General features: G+C 40.5%; 1 protein-coding gene and 1 long non-coding RNA gene across 2 annotated transcripts in view; both read left to right on the plus strand.

The window, feature by feature from the left end:
- The window catches only part of LOC307191369 (uncharacterized protein), a gene marked incomplete at its 3' end in the record, with an annotated part of 547,413 nt that overhangs the window by 167,582 nt on the left and 359,633 nt on the right, over window positions 1–20,198 (plus strand). The gene's annotated exons all lie outside the window — the stretch shown is intronic.
- On the plus strand, window positions 13,730–14,268 carry LOC307191962. The gene is made up of 3 exons (XR_013829910.1): window positions 13,730–14,057; window positions 14,109–14,159; window positions 14,211–14,268. It is a non-coding gene; the product is annotated as an uncharacterized lncRNA (long non-coding RNA).

Raw genomic sequence — 20,198 nt, forward strand, 5'->3', positions numbered from 1 at the left:
AAGATTGTTGGTAAGAGTAAAGCATGAGGTCAGGTTGCATGGTAGGATTAGCACACTGCAGACAAATGGTAGGGTCCAAATACCAGGAAGGAAAGGTCTTCCTTTGTACAGTCTCACATGGTCAAAATTTCTACCTCAGATCAACAAGCAATATCCTGCAAAATGATCTACAGGGGGGGCATTCCCATTAAAATCAAGAAACAAGAAAATGACGCACCCTATGCTATTATTTATCTTTCTAATAAAACAAGGAACAGAAAGTGTAGGATTGGTGCGGTAAGATCACGGGTCTGAAATGTCTGCGACCTAATGACGTGGGAGAAGTCAGGGAGTCTAGGATGTACATCCTAGAGCTTGAAAAGGGGGTTGGGACATATTTAAACTTCAGGAATTTTAGAGCTAGAAGCCACGAGTGAAACCCTGAGAGTAGATGAGATCATTTAGAGAAAGAGTGTGGATACAAGAAGAAGGCATAGGGTGAAAACCTAAGGGACTTCAACATTGATGGTTAGACAGAGGAGGGGGCCCAGAAAGAACTATGAATCAGAGCCAGAGAGAGGAGGGAACTGGGAAAACTCAGTGCCACGGAGCAAAGGAGAAAGGATTGCAGGAAAAGGGTAGCTATCAATGTGTTGAAAGTTGCCAAGAGGTCAAGAAAGATGAAGATTGAAAAGTGTTTGGTGGATTTAACATAAGAGCTCTAAAATTATTCACAACCCCTGGCCCAGGAATTATACTTTGGGAATATGTACTCATAAAGGAAACTAAAGCTGGGTGAACATTTATGCAAAATTGCTTATTGCTTTGTTTGTAATCAAAAATAAAACCTAAATGTTCAACCTAAGAAATATTTAAAAATCACTTTATGTACAACTAAATCCTGTTTTTGAAGACTATTTAATAGTATGTGAAATAAATGCACTAAATCTATGAGCATTGAGGTTATAAATGATTTTTCATTTTCTCCTTTATGCTTTTCTGTTTTTTTCTGAAGTTTTCTATAATGAGCATATCTAATTTTATAGTTGAGGGAAAACATTTAGGTAGTTTTATTTTTTTTAAGCAGCTAGGGGATACATTCTTGCTGACCAGGCACAGTAAGCTTTAATTAGATTCTTTCAGGCAGGATAGAAACAGAAATCCAAGCCACTGAGAGAAGGACTGAGTCCAAGAAATGACTGACAATTTACATAGTACATCATTGCTAATGCTTAACTCCAAGGGGAGGACAGCTGGAACCTTGACGGTATTTCTGTACTATCTGCTCTTTTCTGCTCCCTGTCTTTGCCTTCTGTCTATTTAAGAGTATTTTGCTAGTTGTTCTGCAGGGTGACAAGGACCTGGCTTTCACAGCTTCATGCCCCTCCACCTCTCACTTATAACTGGAATCTCCACTTATTTACCACTGCCTCAATACACAAATAAGAGAATTCTTTGGGTAGCTAAAATGCAGCAGTTTAAGTGAGCAAAGTTGTACTGGTCAGAGTTGCTGTTGGAAAAAGTACAACCCAAAGGTTTTCAGAATGGGGGCAGGCACATGGAAATGAGAAATGTTCTCCTATATTGTTATAGCATGATGATGAATTGCTTTTGCTTTTCCAAAACTGGGCTCGAGCTCCTCTGTTCACCTCTATTATCTGCTGCTGGTCTCCAAAGGCGTATTACCATATTAATTCATTGTGTTATACAATTTGGTCAACTAAATGAGCTTACCTTATGCCCTCTTAATGGCATTGGCTTTTAATATTGGTTTCGAGGGATACGTTTAACAAAACAGATGCATCAAGGAAATGTATTTAAACTCAATTTGGTTTTAAAATGTCTAGTGGTCTCTCTAATGAGCCAGGTACAAAAAAAAAAAAAAAAAAAAGGGCATTTCAGGCAACACACTGTGATAAATGTGGAGCCTAAATGCTGAAGTATCCCTAATGCCCAGGGTGATCAGATGTGTTCTGGAAAAAAAGTCATACACTACAAATGTACCATTACAAGATCTGAAGCTTAATCTATTTTTTTGTGGAAAGGGTGTAGCACTTTATTTAGAGGAGTTGGCCTGCATGTCAGTGAGGCTGAGATTTAATTGCATGTCATAAATGCTGCCATCTCACTGACTTAGTGAGACAGTCTGAAGAAAGAGATGTGTGATAATGGCAATGAATGGTGAATGACCCATGGCATTAGTTCATACTTGCAATTCAAGTCTGACAGTATAGTAGAAATATGGGTTTAGAGCCACATACACTTAGATTGGAATTCCTGTTTCCTCTCTTTTTTAGCTGAGTGATCATGGGAGAGTCAAATTCACTTATATAAGACTTGTTTCCTTGTCTGTAAAATGGGACAGTAATACCTAAAGCTAGAGTTGTGAAGTCTAGCAATAATACAGCAACAGTGCCTGGCACGTAGTAGCATTTAATGAAGTATATCTGTACCTTTCTGTATGTGTGTGTGTATGTATGTATGTATAATCGTGAATTTACCTACCTCATAATAGCTACTTGACTTTCTTGGATTGTTAAACCAATAACTGAATTCATGAATTCCATTCCCTTTATAGGCCTCAGTTGGTTCCACACATTCAAAATGGGCTGGCCACAGACAAACTTATCCGATCATTTCTCCCCATGGGATGATCAGGTTGGATTGCTGGCCAGTGAGGCAGCTCCAGCAATTGGCCTGCCTTTAAGGGCAGCCAAGACCACCAGTCTGGACATACCACATCCTTATCCAATGGCTACATATTGACAAACTAATGACCAGTGCTTGGAAAAATAGTGCAAGTTAATGGTCTTTCTAGAATGATATGATCAATATTTTCCCATAGATGGCTACAATTTTCATGGTAGAATTCACCACACTTTCTCTGTTCATCCTGATTACAGCAATGACTAGAACACAATTATTTCTTAGGTGAGACAAAAAGAAGCAGTTACATTTTTAACATTTCTTTTGGCCATTTCTCCCCCATTATACATAACACCCTAGGTCATTTGATCTACTCTCTCTCCCTCAGACAGCCTAGGTTTAGTTCCCACCCTAAACTGTTACTATGTCATTCACTCCATCAATAGGTATCTACATATTTACATAGCCAGGCATTGTTCCACTGGCTGGATGGTATGATGATGAACAACACAGTTGCTCTCAAGGTGCTTACAGACTAGCAGCAAGTCATTTCTCCTTAGTAGAATTCTGCTCACCCTTTTATATGTCATTCCAGCTCTTACCCATCTCTTAAAGTGCAGATAAATTCTTGTCTCTTCAACACATTGCTAGGAAGGTAAAGTAGTGAATCTCTATAGAGGGCAGTTGAGCAATATCTAATAAAATTAAAATGTAATACCATTTAGCCTAAGAGTTTCACTCCAAAATATTTACCCTATAGATATATTGCACATAGTTAAAATACCATATTCCCAAGAGAATTCGTTGCAGGAGTGTTCATACCAGGAAGATAGTAAAAACAGTGTAAATGTCCATCAATGGTTGAATATATGGTGTTTACAGACAATGTGAAATGATGGAGCCAATAGAAACAATGAGGAGTCTCTGTATCTTCTGATGAGGAATGACCTCTAGAATATATTGTTAAATGAAAACAAAAACGAAGGGCAGAGGAATATATAGGGTGGACACAAGCTGTCTAAGGAAAAATAAACCCATATTTATGATTGTAAGTGCACAGAAAATCTCTGGGAAGATCCAGAAAAAACTGTTCCCTGTGGCTGCCTCTGGGAAGGGGGACTGGGCAATTATGGGACAAGGGAGGAAAGAAGAGTTAATTTTCACTCCATACCCTTTTGTACCTTTTGGAGTCAATACCGTGTACATATATTATCTATTCAAAATAATAAGTTCAATTTAATTGTGAAAAATTATGACTCAAAAAAAAAAAAAAAAACCCCAATAGGGGGAATTCCCTGGCGGTCCAGTGGTTAGGACTCGGCGCTTTCACTGCTGAGAGCTCAGGTTCAATCCCTGGTTGAGGAACTGAGATCCCACAAGCTGGGCGGTGTGACCAAAAACAAGATAAAACAAAACCCAAATAAACAAACAATTCTTCTGACGTCCTCAGTCTAGAGATCTCTTCTTCCTCTCAGAGCAGGCAGAGTGGTATTTCATACTGGAATCTGTAATTTCCTGCTGTGAGATACCTCTTGTACTGTTGAAGCATTTAACATCGTAAGTGTGTTAATGTGAAGGAGAGGTTCATGCAGTGTAATCTGGATGGAGTTCAGTGTGGATGGTGTCATTTCTGCTGAGACCAGGGTGTCAAGTGGGCAGTGGTTGGTGGAAGGAGAGGGTCCTCACCAGGAAGTGGGGGGAGGGCAGCACAGTTGGTGCCTGGGGCTCCCTCCAGAGGCCCTAAGTAGTTGCAGTGTGGCTTCCACATGGAAGGCAGCAGAATCCTCTTGGGAAAAGAATTATTTTCATTCCTTTCCTGAAGAAGCCGTTTTAAACAGGAAAATACCTTGATAACTTGCACCCAGAATGGAACACAATGTTCTGAGGGTATGAAGTGGAAGGAGATCACAAAGAAATAGCTAAACATCTCTGCATAGAAAATGAATAGGAATTTGGAAGTTGGAAAGAGTAGAGGAGAAGGCGACGTGGGAGGGGATGGTGGCATCCTGGAACTGAGGCATTGCTGGAGACTGAAACTGAAAGAGAAAATTGGCCTATGAGCAGTTCTTGGTCCTGGGGTGATTGGGGGACTCTTGAGAACAGGAATATCTGTTACTGTAATTTAAATTGTTTTGTTTTGTTTGAATTAAATGCCATTTGCTCCCCAAGTGTTCAGTAAAATGTGCTGCTGCACAGCAAAGGCTTTATGTTAGCAGGCTTGGGGGGAGTCCAGGAGAAGACCTGGGCTCCATGGCTGGACTGGTGAGGATGGGAGTGCCACACAGCAGCAGGAGACTGTGAGAGAGGATTCAGCTGCAGCAGGAGCCCATGGTCAAAGGATACCACGAAGAACAGCCCCCAGGAAGTCACAGAGAGCTATGGAGGGTGTTAGACTTTGCAAGAGATGTGATAGGAGACTTGGGAGGATTTTATACAGATCTCAAAGAATAGGATGATCTCAGTTGCCCATTTTATGACGCATAAACCTGCAGGTGAAAATGAAACGAAAAATTCAGTCATCTGAAAGCCCATCTGAGGCTGCAGGCATTTAGAAACAACCAGACAATTGACTGTACTTCCAGTATCTATGACAACATCAAGCGTTATAGGGAGACAGGCTAGAATCATGTCACTGCCTCTGGCTAGACCTGTACTTTACCCAACAGAAAATTCCTTGATATTCTCCATCTTTGACATCTGCCAACTACACAAACCGTTGTGGGGAATAAGAATAAATTTGTTCTGAATTGGTTCTTGCTATTGCCCCAGTGTTTCTTTCATGGACTACAACACCATGCTGAGATTCTCAGATGAGCTTACATTACTCTCTGTAGAACTTTAAAGTAGACACTGGCATCTGCCTACACATTTTGCTGAATTAAATATTTGGATTGCTAAATGTAGTATAAAATACAAGTAAATAAAAATATACATTTTAAGTTCTTCCATTGCTTTCTCTATATTTCCCCAGAGTCTGTAACAAGTCTTTGATTTAACTACAACATGTAAATGCCAGCCCTACCCCCACTTTCAACAATGCCATTCATCTAAGAATCTCAAAGCGTTTTTTAATAATGGACTCATTAATCCTCATAACACTCCTTCATTTGACACATGTAACTCTCAGTACATGATATGTTGGTACTTACTCTGGATTTAATTTAACAGGTTTTCCCCCCATTGTGGGTAGTCATTTACAGTGACCTCATTTTAGTTGAGTTATTGCTCAGATTTGTGGAAGTTTGAATGGCCTCATCCCAAAATGACATCTTCTGGCAGATAGAAGAAAATCATCTGAAGAAGCAACTATTATATTTTTTTAAAGGAGAGTCTTCAGCAACACATGGCCCTACAAATAAACAACTAGATTTTAATCATGGGCTAAGAAAGTGAGACATTTTGCTATTTTACAAAAAAGTAAAATTGAATGAATTTCAGAATTCATGGGAGGGAGAGAACAAAGGCTTAGCTGAGACTGGGAGGCCCTAGGTAGCAGGAGCTTAACCTCTTAACCTCTTGTCGTATCTATGAAGGTCATTTTTCACATTTCCTCTTTTTATACTTGCCCTCTTTGATCTCTGTCCTTTCTGTGGTCAGATATGAAGATGGCTTTCTGGAGTTAAAGTCCACCAGGAGTAGAACAACATACCAGGTCGGGCTGAGGTCCAGTATCCAAGAAAATGTGGCTAGAAGAATGGGTTTTGGAGGTGGGCTGCAATATCTGTTGATTCAAGCAAGCTGACAAGTCCAAAGAGGAAAAGCATATGCACCGGAGTTGGTGGGAAAATGGGAGCTTAGAATCTGAGATAGATAAGGGAGTAGCAATTTACTGGGGAACTTTGGACAAACTTTGATGAGCAGTGTTCTTGTGTGATATCCTCTAGCCTGTGCTTATTCCTCCATCACTTTTAAAGACACGGCACTCTGAACCAGACGTCTCATAAGCTGACTCCTCCCTGTGGTTTCAGCTATCACCTCCACGTAGATAAATCACAAATCTCTCACATCAGCCTTTACCTCCTAGAGGAGTGATTCTTAACCATGTCAGACCCAATGCCCCTTTCATAACAAAAATTTTGTAATGTCCTTTTTATTATAGTGAAACTCATAAATAATATAAATTACCTATATACATAATTTAAAAAAGAAAATGCCTTAACTGTAGTATAAAAAATAAAGTAACAATACAATGTGTATTTCAGTGTATAAATCCTTGGGCACAACTACACCAGAAGACAAAGTGAAGTGTCAGATGTTAGCACCTTACCAAAAAATCTCAGGGATGACACAACTACAAAGCCAGGAAATGCAGGTGTACTATATTGGCAACTCTAATATTATGCCTAGTGTTGCCATTGGTGGTATGACTTTGTAAAATGGTCAACAGTTGTTGGTGAAATTTTAAACCAAGCAACATACAATCTACCATTGACTTACATGGTAGTTGTGTTCCTGGAAGCTGGTATACGTTAGGAGACATAAAAGTACTTTGCATTTATATATAAAATAGAGTCAGAGTCTAGGCTTAGAAAATTGAATTTTTCCTACATCAGTGGTTCTCAAATTTTTGGTCTCAGAACCCCTTTATACTCTTAAAATTATTGGGAACCCCAAAAGCATTTGTTCATGTGGGTTGTATCTATTGATATTAACTGTATTAGAAATTAAAACTGAGAAATTTTAACAATATTTATTTACTATTTAAAAATAACAATCTCATTACATGTTAACATAAATAACATTTTTATTAAAAATAACTATATCTTCCAAAACAAAAGATAATTTGGTGAGAAGAGTGGCATTGTTTGACAGATTTGCAAATCTCTGTGATGTCTGGCTTAATCAAAGACAGCTAGATTCTCACATCTACTTCCATATTCAGTCTGCTGCAATATGGTATTTTGTTAGAAGTGTTTGCGGAAAATCCAGCCTTATACAGATATGTAGTTGGAAAAAGTAGGAGTGTTACAATAGACTTTGCAGGTAATTGTGGATATTCTTCTTTTATAAGATGCAAAGCTCAACAGTTGATAGTTTCTTAAAAGCTTGTTGGAATGTGGAATCTGAAATCATATCAATGAATATCATGTACTCTGTTACATTAAAATCCATTGTTCTGTCTTGCTCTGTGAAGGGACCTTTTACCATGTATGATTTTGTAACATCATACATTGGTTATTTGTAAAGTATTGGATCACTGAGTTATAAAGATCTTCCAAATGTTGACATATTTCATCATATAAAATCAATAAATCACATTCACTAATATTGCCACTAATCTCATCAGAAAGGACTTTAAGTCTTGAGAGGCTGTCAAGCTCATGGTGGTAGGTGCAAATTTTCCTTCCAATTCTTGCTTGAATGCTTAAATTTTATCATTGGCAACATGTACTTTTTAGTTGTTTTCTTGGAAATGAAAAAAAGTGTTCATTTTTGAGAAAATAGTCTGCAAAGATACTCACCTGAATAGTAACCATAGTTTGTCTGCCTGTTGTTTTTCCTAGTAAAAATGATGTTCCTTGAAAAACATGGCTGATTCAGCTTGCAACTCAAATTTGTATTTTGATATGTAGCATTTTGTCAGACAGAATATTAAAAAGTGTGTATTCAAGGGTTGAGATTTAATGAAGTTAATACATTTTATTGCTTCATCAAGGACATTCTTAAGTGAAAATGGAGGGTTTTGATTTTGTTGGTTTAACTGCGAGTGCATGGTAATGAAGAATGCAGTGGCCACTAGTATGGTACAGTTTGGTGCTACTGCCTTGATTTGTGCAAGGCACCAACATTTTTACCCACTTTTGTCTCATCATTGCAAGTGTCAACTCAGTAAAACAGTCAGTGTCAACTCAGTAAAACAGTCAAATAACATGATGGTATTACTGTGAAAATGGTTTTGACCTTGACTATCCTTGATAGGGTCTCAGGGGTCCCTGGTCATAATTTGAGAACCAATGTCCTAGTTGGATTTCTGAGGGGGACATGTCAAAGTCACACAGGCCAATTCATTGTTGTGTTTGTACTGCACACACCGCACATGTCATGATATCTCTGGCTCCTGTCCGCTAATGTCAGTAGTGCCTTCCCATCATGCTGACAACCAAAAATGCCCACAAATTTCCACAATACCGTCTAGGGGCTGTAGTGACCCTTTGAAAAACTACTTCTCTAGAAGTTTTGATCTGTGTTAGCAACTTGACAAGGAAACTTTCCACAGGAATACCAGCCCGCACTCAACATGTACAAAGCAAACTCATCACTTCCTGATAGATTCAAAATACATTAGAGCTGGAAGGGCCTGTACGGTTCACCTAGGCCCACCCTTTACAAATGAAGAAGGCGGCACAAGAAAGATAAGTGGCTTCAAGGTGATAACTAGCATTAAAGTGACCATTATTGAATAATGGTCCATTCCATCGTGTTTCAGGCATTTTATACATTTTCTCATTTAATTTGTAGATATTTCCAGCCTCATTTTACAAAGGACAATGAGACTCAGAGGTAAAATGGCTTCCCAGAGTTTATAAAATTAGTTAATGACAGAAAAGAAACCTTGAGACCAGGTCTCTTGGTTCCAAATGCTTTGCTCTTCCCTTCCTGCCATGACTGATCCTCCCTTCTACTGCTTTCCTCATGCACATCCAGTTAGATCCTGCCTCCATCAAGTTTTCCACATTCACCCTGCATTTTCAATGCCGTCATATAGTTTAGGTCCCCATTTCTTCTCATTTTGACTTATTACCCCGTAGCTAGACACCTGACTCTGCTCTGTTCTTCCTTCTATTCACTGTGGATGTGTTCTTCATGCTAAAGTCATGGATCAGGACAGGGCCCCCAGAGGGGAGAGAAGGGAGAACAAATACATGCTGAGGAACCAGGGTGATAGGTGGATCTGGGCACTTGTGCCCTGTGATTAAGGAGAAAGTCTGTCCTAGGTGTTTGCATTTCTTTTTATCTTGTCAGCAGTCCATGAAGTCAGCACTGTTACCTCATTTTAACAAGAGGAAATTGAGAGATAACTAAGAGGTAAGTAGCTTGTACAAGGTCATACAGACTGTCAGTGACAACTGGGAACTTGAACCCTGACCTCTTGTCTCCAAAGCCCTCTTCTGCCCACATCTCCCTACAGGAAGGCATGGGAAATGATGTTCAGAAAAGCATTAGGACCCCTATCAGGCCTAGAAGTAGGGCAAACTCAACTCGACTTCTAGCTAAGAGAGGGAGCACGTTTGTTTAGCACCCAGTTCAGGCAGGAGAGGGTGAGGAGAAGATTCTGGGACTGGTTCTCCAGGATCTGTGCCAGAAAAACCAAACTTGTTTAGAAGTGAGTTAAAGTCAGCTGAGCAGACCTGGACTTAAGGATCTCTCAGGCTGCTACCTGTTTATGGAAAATTGGTCTCGTTTTTCCTCTGTTTGCTAGAAAAACTCCTTTGGGAAAAATCAAACGCTGCCCTCCCAGGACTGAGAGGAAACAAGACTGTCCCCACACTTTGGCAGGCCAGAGAGGAGTCTCTGAGAATCCCTGGAAGCCTGCATGGTAGAGGGAACTGATGCGGGGGGTATGGGGGGGCTCTGCAATGATCCCGCCTGAGCCAGCCTCACTGTTGACACACCCCTGCTACCTGCTATGTGTGCCAACTGTTTCATTCCTCTTCTTTGCTCCAGTGGTGCAGACTTCCTCCCAGGTCTCTAGTCCTTCTCCTATTTCTATTCTTTATGGAATTTAGAAATATAGAGTGAAAACAAAACAGGATGTTAAGCTTTTTAATTCCCTCCTTTCTACAGTGTCTGCAAAATGGACAAAAAGGCAAGAACCTACACAAACATGTTTAGGCTAGTATATTCAAGAGTAAAGAAGTGGATAAAAGTCCCTCAGCAGTTCAATGACCCTTACTACACTTGGGACCACCTCCTCTCCTGACCTTTACAATACAGGCTCCCCTGGAATCATACTGCTCACAGCAAGCCCACTGGGGGTATTCATGGTAAAGACTCTTTCCAGCTTTAGGGAGAAAAGATGTTATAAAATAAAAAGTACTACAGTAAGAAGGCCTTCTAATTCCATTTTTCCCAACTGCTGGAAAAGAATTTTAACTGGCCTAAAATATTTTATAGCCTTTTCTCTTTTCCTTTTCTCCTTCTTTTACTTCCTCATTTCTTTACTAGCTAGTGTTAGAGAATCTCGAGTTTACCACGCGGCAGTATACTTGGAGTTTGAGGAACTCAAATTATAAGGAAACTGGTGCTCAGAGTAGTAGGACTTAGTCAAGGTCACAGAGGTCTTCTGGGTTCCTGGGACATCACTGCCTTTAGGATGAGCAAAAGCCCCTTCTGCAAAGTTCTGAAGAGATAAAACCTCTTCAAACAGCTCCTCAGAAGGGAGAGAGAACATGGCAATGTGGGGGAAGAATCTATTTGAAAAACAATTAAAAATAAATGGAAGAGTGAGAGAGCACAATGAGTTTTTCTTGGAAGAAATATAGATTGAATGTATCTTGGTTAATAGATACATTCAATTTAACATAGCAAACACTTATGGGTTCACGCCTGTGCCTGGCCGGTGGTTAAAAGTGCAGATTCCTGGGCTCCACTTTTTGAGACTAAGGTTTAGTAAATGGTTTTCCAAACAAAAAGGATCAGCTGGGGACATCTGCTATGCTGCTTCAGTCCTCTCCCCTGAGAGATTCTGTACATCTCAGTGGGGTTGGAGAATGTGGATCTCAACATGGCAGATGAATCTGAGTTCCTAATACAAGTGGTCCTGGAGCCCAGTTTAACTATGAATCAGCTTCATTTATTTATGGACCATTCGGCTTCCCCTTTTCAATCACTTCCTTACCTCTGACTATCCAAACCATTTCACATATGTAGACACGGTTTAATGGGATCATCTAGAAAAATCCAGAGATGGCTTCATCCAAAGTTGAGAAAAGCCTGGTAGAGTGCTGGGATAAATGCAGTCCCCTCTTGGGCTCACTTCAGAAGGCTTCAAAAAAATCTTTAACTGTCTTTCAGAAAGAATTGTTTTAAGACTAGGAGGGAAGCAGGAGTCCTCACTCCAGTTCTACTTAAGCTGCATTCAGTTGGAACCCACTCCGGCCCTCAGCTCTGGTTATTGGACAACGTGGTTTTAGGAATGTGTGAGATTTATAGCTTGAAAAATGCCAGAAAATCAGGAATTTAAATTATACCCCCTGATTTATGGCTAGCTTGTCAGAGGCTCTAGGGCTTTAGAAATGCTAAATGTTTGACTGTGTTCTGCTTTCAGCTGATCATTATTAACAATGGTTGCCCCCAAAGGTTTAGTGGCTCTCAGCTGTAACCTTTACACCTGGTCCATTCCTGCTTTGTGAGGGGTTATAAATTCCAGGATTAAAAAAAATTGTAATAGGAACATTCTTGGAGTTTTGTAGCCAACAGTTCTGAGACTGGTTACCTGGGAGATGGATGGAGATCTCTGCTCACTTATCTAAGCTGCTTTCTTGTTGAATGCTGCAAGTATGCAATGAGTCTTTACTAAAGAATGATTCTTTACCCAAGAAGAGACAAATACAAGCACACACATTTGTTGTCTGTATTTGTGGTTGTTTATTATGGATCCAGGAACACTTGGTGCTGAAAACTGGACCCTCCTCCCCCACACGCGGTTACTGTAAATGATTTAAATCAATCCCTTTTATGCAGCATTGAGTACAGGAAGCACAATATGTAGTGACTAAATATGCCATTTAAATTCTTCTCAGGCAAATGTTAAAAGGCGGGGAGGGGAAACTGAGATTGGCAAGGTAGCTGTATTCAAATATTTTTGATAGGTTTCTAAGATACATGTCTCTTTTTCCAAAGCAAATGCATTCACGCCTAAGAAAACAAACAGGGAAAATGGCTCTTGTGCTGGTGAGCTTGCGAGAAATGCCAAAAGAGTTGTTTGCGCCCAGTTGCAGATATCAGGGTGTCTTTGTTGTTAAGCTTTGATGCTCGGAATCAGGAGGAATGTTTCCATGACAACCAATAGACATTATGTTTATTTACTAAGTGGTAGGGAATGACAGTGTCGGCCATTGACATTTAAGTTTCTTTCTCCTCTTTTTCTCCCCAGCAAAGATTTGTTTTAGGCGATGAAAATGGCAACAGCATCTTCCATTTTATTTGTCAGAGCTTCTACAGCAAAAATAAAGGGCACTTTAATTTGATTCAGCTATTCCGTGAAACATCCTTTGTAGGTCTGTTGCTCTATGGGCTTTGGAGAGCGCTTACAGTGGGCAGTTGCTGGTGAGATGATTTGCAAAGTGAAAAGCAAATTTCAGGTTTTATTCACTTGCAAATGATCTAATAACTGCATTCCAGTTAAAATTTACATAGGTCTAAATTTACATAAGTCTCATTAACGTCCTGTAAATTTCACGTGACCTTGTTTATGCTCCTACTGATATATTCATAAAAAGGGTCTATTAAGACCTGTAACAAGACTACAACCTCATCAGAGACAGGAGATGGCGCTACAGGGTGGGTGGGGACAGTTCTTCACAGGTTGTAAATAACGATGGACTCCACTCTGTTATCTATCTGCCTGTGGCTTGTCTGCCCTCTAAATTATCTGCGGTCAATTTTTAATGCTGAACTGGCTTCCTCCTACTATCCAGCTGGTGTGTGCTCGAGGGATATAAACCAATGTTAGCACTTGCTTTGAGAAAACACCATTAGCAAGGCAAGCTGCTGTTGGGGGTGGGGTGCCGTCTGGGGTGTGGGGTGGGATGAGGAGGTGGTTATTCATACGACACATGATACTCGCGAAAGCAGAGCTGGCATTTCCTTAGCCCCTGTTTTGTATGATCTGTGCTGCTGATCTGATTAATTTGAACAATTGAAACTTGAGACGCTTCCAGCTCTTAAGGCAAGATCGCCAACGCTGTGGGAAATAGTCAATGCGTGACTCCTTGGAGGTGCTCAAAATGCCATTGCCTGAAACACTTTTCCATGATTTTCTGTGGCTCACGTAGAAATCAGCGTCTCTCACAGCAGCTGCATAACTTCATTACATTCATCTGTTGCAGGCCTGTTTCTCATACTAGAATGTAAGCACTTTGAAGGCAGGGATTGTGTCTTATTGAACCTTGTATCCACAGTGCCTAGCACAGTTTCTGGCACAGCAGGCCTTCTGGACACATTTGTGGGATAAATGAATGAGGAAGGAGTGAATGATCACAACCCAGCTCCTGAGTGGAATCAGGCATGCCGTCCTCTGATCATACTGCCTTTACAACACGCCGCACGTGTTATTGTCTGTTTCTAGTTCTGTGGAATGAATGCCTACATTACTGTCCACTTGAGGAGGAGAGAGCCGCAAGAGTATGTTCTTCTGATTTGTGGTGTGTGCATGCTGCACGTGCACAAAGAAAATAATGCAACAGAAAAGTCACAGAGGAAAGGAGGAGGTTCTGGCGAGATCCACATCTTGCTGCAAGAAGACTGCAGGAAAGGAGGAGGTTCTGGCGAGATCCACATCTTGCCGCAAGAAGACTGCAGGAAAGGAGGAGGTTCTGGCGAGATCCACATCTTGCTGCAAGAAGACTGCAGGAAATGAGGAGGAGCGCTGAAGATCTGGAACTCAGATTTTCTCTCACTAGATAGACTACATCTCTGGGTCTCAATGACTCCACCTCTAAAATGAGGGGTTTGGGCAAGATCAACTTCTTTCAAATTGTGTTCCAGTGGACACCAATGTCTACATGTGTTAATAGCTCTTCTGGAACAACCCCAAACCAACAAAACAATCAACTCTGTGTAAAACTAAATTAAACATGAATACTAAGAATCCCAGGAGTTAAGGGTAGACCGAGTCTGAGAGCTCTTAAAAATATGTGGTTTCTATGATTGTTCAATCAGAAATACTGTCAGAGGAAGCCTGTGGGCAAAAATTACTTTTACCAGCCTTATTTGATAATTGAACGACTTTGTTCAGAGCCATCTCGAGACATTCATGGGGCACTGGTGTCCTAGATTGGTAGTTTTTTTCCCAGAGGTGATTGTAATTCTGAGTCATGCTCTTATTTTATCAAGGTGTTGAAAAAACCTCACTGCTGTATTTCACCAACATAATAGAAAAAGAACAGAGATTTGGAAATTTGAGGTAGTATTGTAGATAACCCAAAATAAAAACCCTGCACTCACTTGTGGTTTGTCTACACTTATATTCACTGACAATGATCAGGTTACCAATTCCCCTTAAGTGTAGGCTGACTCAGATAGAGGTCTTGAAAAATACATGACTTGTGCAACATTTTCTATGATTGTTCAATCAGGAATCCTACCAGAGGGAGCCCATGAGATCTTCCACTGTAAAGATCTCAAAGGAGGATGAAAAAGATGGAGTTGTATATTTATCTTCTGTTACCACAAGCCTTCCTCAGCTCTGCTTCAGATATACTGTTATCAGAATCATTTATCAACAACAAAGAATTAACAACTGTCTACGGGGTAAAAAGTGCCCTGGATACAAATACATGGAATTTGTCAGGGAAAGGGGGAAGGAGAAGAAAGTAGCTTGTATTTATTGAGCAGCTACTACATGCTAAGCATTATGCTAATGCTTCTTAGGAGGTATTGATATCATCATCTCCCTTTTACATATGAGAAAACCGAGGTTCATGGTGACATGAGGGTCATCAGCTAGAACAGGGCATAACCTAGATTCAAATCCTGATATGCTATGACATTAAAGTCTGTGAGCTTTTCATTTTCTTCTCCTGAGAGGAGAGGATCCATACCTAGAACGAGTTAACACTAGCAGCCCTTAACAACTCCTAAGTCACAGAGGCAGTAAGGTCAGAGGAGAAGGCACCATGGTTTTGGTGGTCAGGGACAGAATTAAACAAGATGTGGGGTTTGAGCTGATCTTTGAGGAAGTCGAGGATCTAGAGGCACATTTAGAATCATGGTTAAACAAAAGAGCCACACTACTTCTGGTGCTTTGCAGATTTGTGACCACATGGTGACCTCAGAAAGAAATGAGAGAGCTTGAGGGCCAAGTGCAGGGTTATCCCAGGCTCCAGAGATTCAGGGGGACATGTCACAGCTGGTAGAAATTCATGGTCCTCAGGACATGGCTGCTATAGATTGGATGTTTGTGTCCCCCACACCCAGATTCCTATGTTGAAACTAATCCCTAATATGTTGGTATTTCTAGCTGTAGTTTTTGGAAAGTGCTTAGCTCATGAGGGTAGAGCCCTCATGAGTGCAATTAGTGCCCTTACAAAAGAGACCACAGAGAACTCCCTTGTCACTTCTGCCATGTGAGGACACAGTGAAAAGATGACTATCTAGGAAGCAGGAAGCAGGTTCTCAAGACACCAAATCTTCTGGCACTTTGATCTTGGACTTCCCAGCCTCCATAACTCTGAGAGATAAATTTCTGTTGTTTATAAGCCATCTAGCTCACAGTATTTTTGTTATAGAATCCCAAACAGACTAAGAGAATAATAAAACTATAGACATTCCTGGGTTCCCTGATGTTACTGCAATGGGCTACTTCTGCCTTAGCTCTCTGTAGCAGATTTCATGATCTGGCCTTTGCAGTGGCTCCAATGAATAAGGCTACTGTATAGTGAAAAGAAAGACATGGAATCTCAATTGGAAAATGGGCAAAAAGACAGAACTGTCAAAAAAGCTCTAGTGATCATGCATTTCTATTCCCTATTCTGTCTTGAATTTACTGTATTTAAATTACTCCAAGTGGACCCTAGCCATAGCTGGTCTTCCTTCCTGTGTCAGTGAGAACAAAGACGGGAAGAACAAAAGGTAGGAGATGTGCAAAAACTGTCACAGAGAAAGCCACATCATATTAATTTTATAACAATTCCAGTATTTGCAAAGGAGTGTGGAACATGAAACTAGCTAAGTGGCATAAGTGTTACTGTTCACAGATATTTCCTGCTCCTCCCTGAGAGGATTGTATTTTCTTACCCATTGATATTAAACTTGGGCAAATGACGTGCTTTCCAAAATAAAATGAAAGCAGAAGTGATGTGTGTTATGTGTCACTCCATGGAGAAGTCTGCACTTCTCCCAAAGATCTGAGACTCGTGCTTTGGACTCCACAAGAGGATAGAACTTTGAATTGCCCCTCTTGGGAGAAGTGAGCGAGTTCTGTGTGTTGGAGAAAGAATAAAATGGATATTTGATGACTAGAACATAAAACTGAGTCAGGGACCTGCTGTATGCTTACCAATCTTATTTATTTTTTCTTGAGCACAGAGAAGATTCCATTTCCCAGTTTCCTTTTCAGTTTGGTTGGTGCATCTAATTTTTTTCTAAACAAGAGAATGTGGGCTGAAATGATGTATCTCACTTCCAGGTATTGCATAAAAGTCCCTGTATGATCACTTAATATTTTCCCCTCTTATGGCGACCATAGTGCCATTGTTGAAAATGATAGTATCGCAAGATAAAAGGAATCTGGTTTTTGGGTCATTGCTTTAAGAAAAGCCACCCAGAAGAGCCTCTTGACCCACATCAGCCTGTAATATAAGTTAGGAAGTTACCAGGTTACGGTGATAGTGATAAGTTACCAAGGTTTTTGGATTGTTTGTTATAGTACGTAGTGTTTCTTATCTTGCTTAAGTCATGAAGGAATTTAATAACATAACTGACATAATTTTTGGGGATTTTAAAATGGAATCAGGGTGAATCAGAATACCCACCACAATTAGAAGGTCATGGCCTCATTCTTGGGCTTTTCAAGTAGGGGTACAAAGGTGTTTTAATTCTGGGATACACTATTAATTTCCTGATAAATCTGCAGGAACCTCTATACCCATACTCACAGTTAGACTTTTTTTTTTTTGCATTTGATAGTGAAGGAATAGGGCTTAGAAAAAAAGTTCCTTCATTCTATGGTCATAAATGAGAAACAAGAAAAGGACATGTCCGCAGAGCTCCCAAGAAGGATGGAGGTTCTGCTGTGCTAAGTGATTGTTAGCTTTGTGTACCACCACACTGCAGATGGGGACTTCAGGACACTGTAGTCAAGTCCCAGCTTGGAGGAATATGTGCTGAGGACTGTGGGCTGAGGGGAAGCAAGGATGAAAGGGTACAGGAGGTCGGCTGGGGTTAATGATGCCGATCTTAGGGATACTTTTAAAGGTGCTACACTTGTCACCCAAATTCCCATACTTTAGGGTCAGTGGTGAGACTCACAATAGAACTTTCCATCTAGGCATGGATTGATACCTTGCCTTTTAAAGAACATAATATTTATGTTTTTCTTAATAATAAATGCAATATTTGTTAACTGTAGGACATTTAGGAATTACAGAAAAGCATAAAGTAGAAAAAGATCATAATCTCCAACCCAGGAAATAATCAGTATTATTTTGCTGTAGTTCTTACCAACCTTTTAAATTAATATACACATATTACATATCAAGAACAAAGTTGATGTTTATCCTTTAAGGGTACTTTGTATTAATTAGTATAGGCCAGGTTATGCTGCTAGAACAAAAGATCCTCAAATTTCAGTGGCTTATAATATCAAAAGTTTAATTCTCATTCAGGCTGCATGTCCATTCCAGACCAGATCCATCTGTGCTTCACATCACCTCCATTCCAGGGACCCATAGTGAAGGAGCAGCCTCTGTTTGGAACAATCTCCTTTCAGAGAGAAAAGAGACAGATCTTAAACTGATCCTTAAGCTTTTGCATGGAGTGACACATAACTCACATCATTTCTGCTTTCATTTTATTTTGGAAAGCACGTCATTTGCCCAAGTTTAATATCAATGGGTAAGAAAATACAATCCTCTCAGGGAGGAGCAGGAAATATCTGTGAACAGTAACACTTATGCCACTTAGCTAGTTTCATGTTCCACACTCCTTTGCAAATACTGGAATTGTTATAAAATTAATATGATGTGGCTTTCTCAGTGTGACAGTTTTTGCACATCTCCTACCTTTTGTTCTTCCCATCTTTGTTCTCACTGACACAGGAAGGGAATGGTGGGGGATGATTTGGAGACCCTACCACCAGTGGAAACACTGCCAGCAGAAATTTTAAATCACATTCTCAATTCAAGAATTTACTTATTCAACAGAAATCTTCAACAAATGGTGGTCCTTACCTGGCTTCTCCTGCTGAGAGAGGAACAGTTTACTGGCACCATGGCAGCCCTTTCTAGCAGCTGGTTCAAGGGTCCATATGTAATCAGAGCTAGTGCTTTGGGTTCAGATGCCCACATCTACCTATCTCTGTCAGCCTCCCACCTTCTGTCCGCAAAGGCTCTTCCTAGGGTGTCAGGATGCAGCTTCGTAAATCTGAAATCACCTGCTCATTTTCTCGGTACCCAGCTGTTCGCTGAATGGTTTAAGAACAGAAGGAAAATGTCCATTCCCCAACCCCCATGTGCTCCTCCTGGTCCTTGGCTTTGTGGGCATCACCTCCTGTGCTGAGGAGGGCATGAAGCTCAGTCACCATCCATTATGTCCTCACCAAGGCCCAAAACTGTCTGTCCAGAGACAGGGGAACATTCATAAAGCTACGTGGCACCTTCGGATGCTGTCCCTGCCCCTGGTTTTCTAATTGGCATGCTGAACGCCTGGGCAGCAGAGACTGTCCCAATTCTACATTCATTCTCAGTGTAGTAGAGATCCAATTATTTGCAGCCAGTAACAAATCATGTTCATCCTTATCTTGCAAGTGTGGTTTGACTTCCAAGTACACCCCCAGTGTGCCCCTCTGAGCCCTTTTGCTCATCCTGTCTTGAGGTCACCTTTTGTGGAGCCCCAGGTTTGGATAGCCAACAGACACCTCTGGCTTTGCACCATGTTTTACCTTTAGCTTGTGTCCCATGTTCACTGTCTCTCCTCTCTCTCCCTAGTCAGATTCAGGGGTTGTTTGCTTTTATTTATTATTCAGTAAAGACTGTACATGTTTTGCATTTAATAAGCCACTGAACGCACAAGGCTCATTACTGAGCTGGAGTGGAATATGGTATTTGCTAGGTCAAATGACCTCTCCAGAAGGCAGTAAGTAACCTTTTTGTCTTCCACTGTCTCTGCTGGACTCTCCGAAAATGAGCACGACTCTAAAACTCAACAGTGTCCTTTAGCATTTTGTTTTCAGTCCTGATCCTCTAAAGGGGTAAATCCCAATGTCTTCCTAATTTTTTTTTAATATACCATAAGTTGAAGGAAGACTTCCCAAGCTGTATGATTTCTTGATTTGAACACAAACACCAGAAATGGAGAAAGTTCCTGTCCACAGCATACACACCCACAAATTTGACTTTTTTTCTTTTCAGATGTCTTCAGTGAATTCAGTAGAAGAAGAGGATTCTAATAGCACTGTCTGCAAATGTGGTCACTTCTTAGGGAAACAGTAAATTTGATGTCAAGGGAGGGAAAATAGATATAGAATGGTGTGAATATGGGGTCCAAGGATGAAGTGGGGTTAGGCTTCAATGCATTTCATGATACTTTTCCAATCTGAGATCCTTTGAATCCATGTGCACTGCGTTGCTTAGTGAGAATGAGCTAAGAAGGAAAAAGCAAACAGGAAAGCAATTCCTGAGACAAATTATTCC

This window comes from Stenella coeruleoalba, assembly GCF_951394435.1.
Source record: "Stenella coeruleoalba genome assembly, chromosome: 9".
Taxonomy (NCBI): domain Eukaryota; kingdom Metazoa; phylum Chordata; class Mammalia; order Artiodactyla; family Delphinidae; genus Stenella; species Stenella coeruleoalba.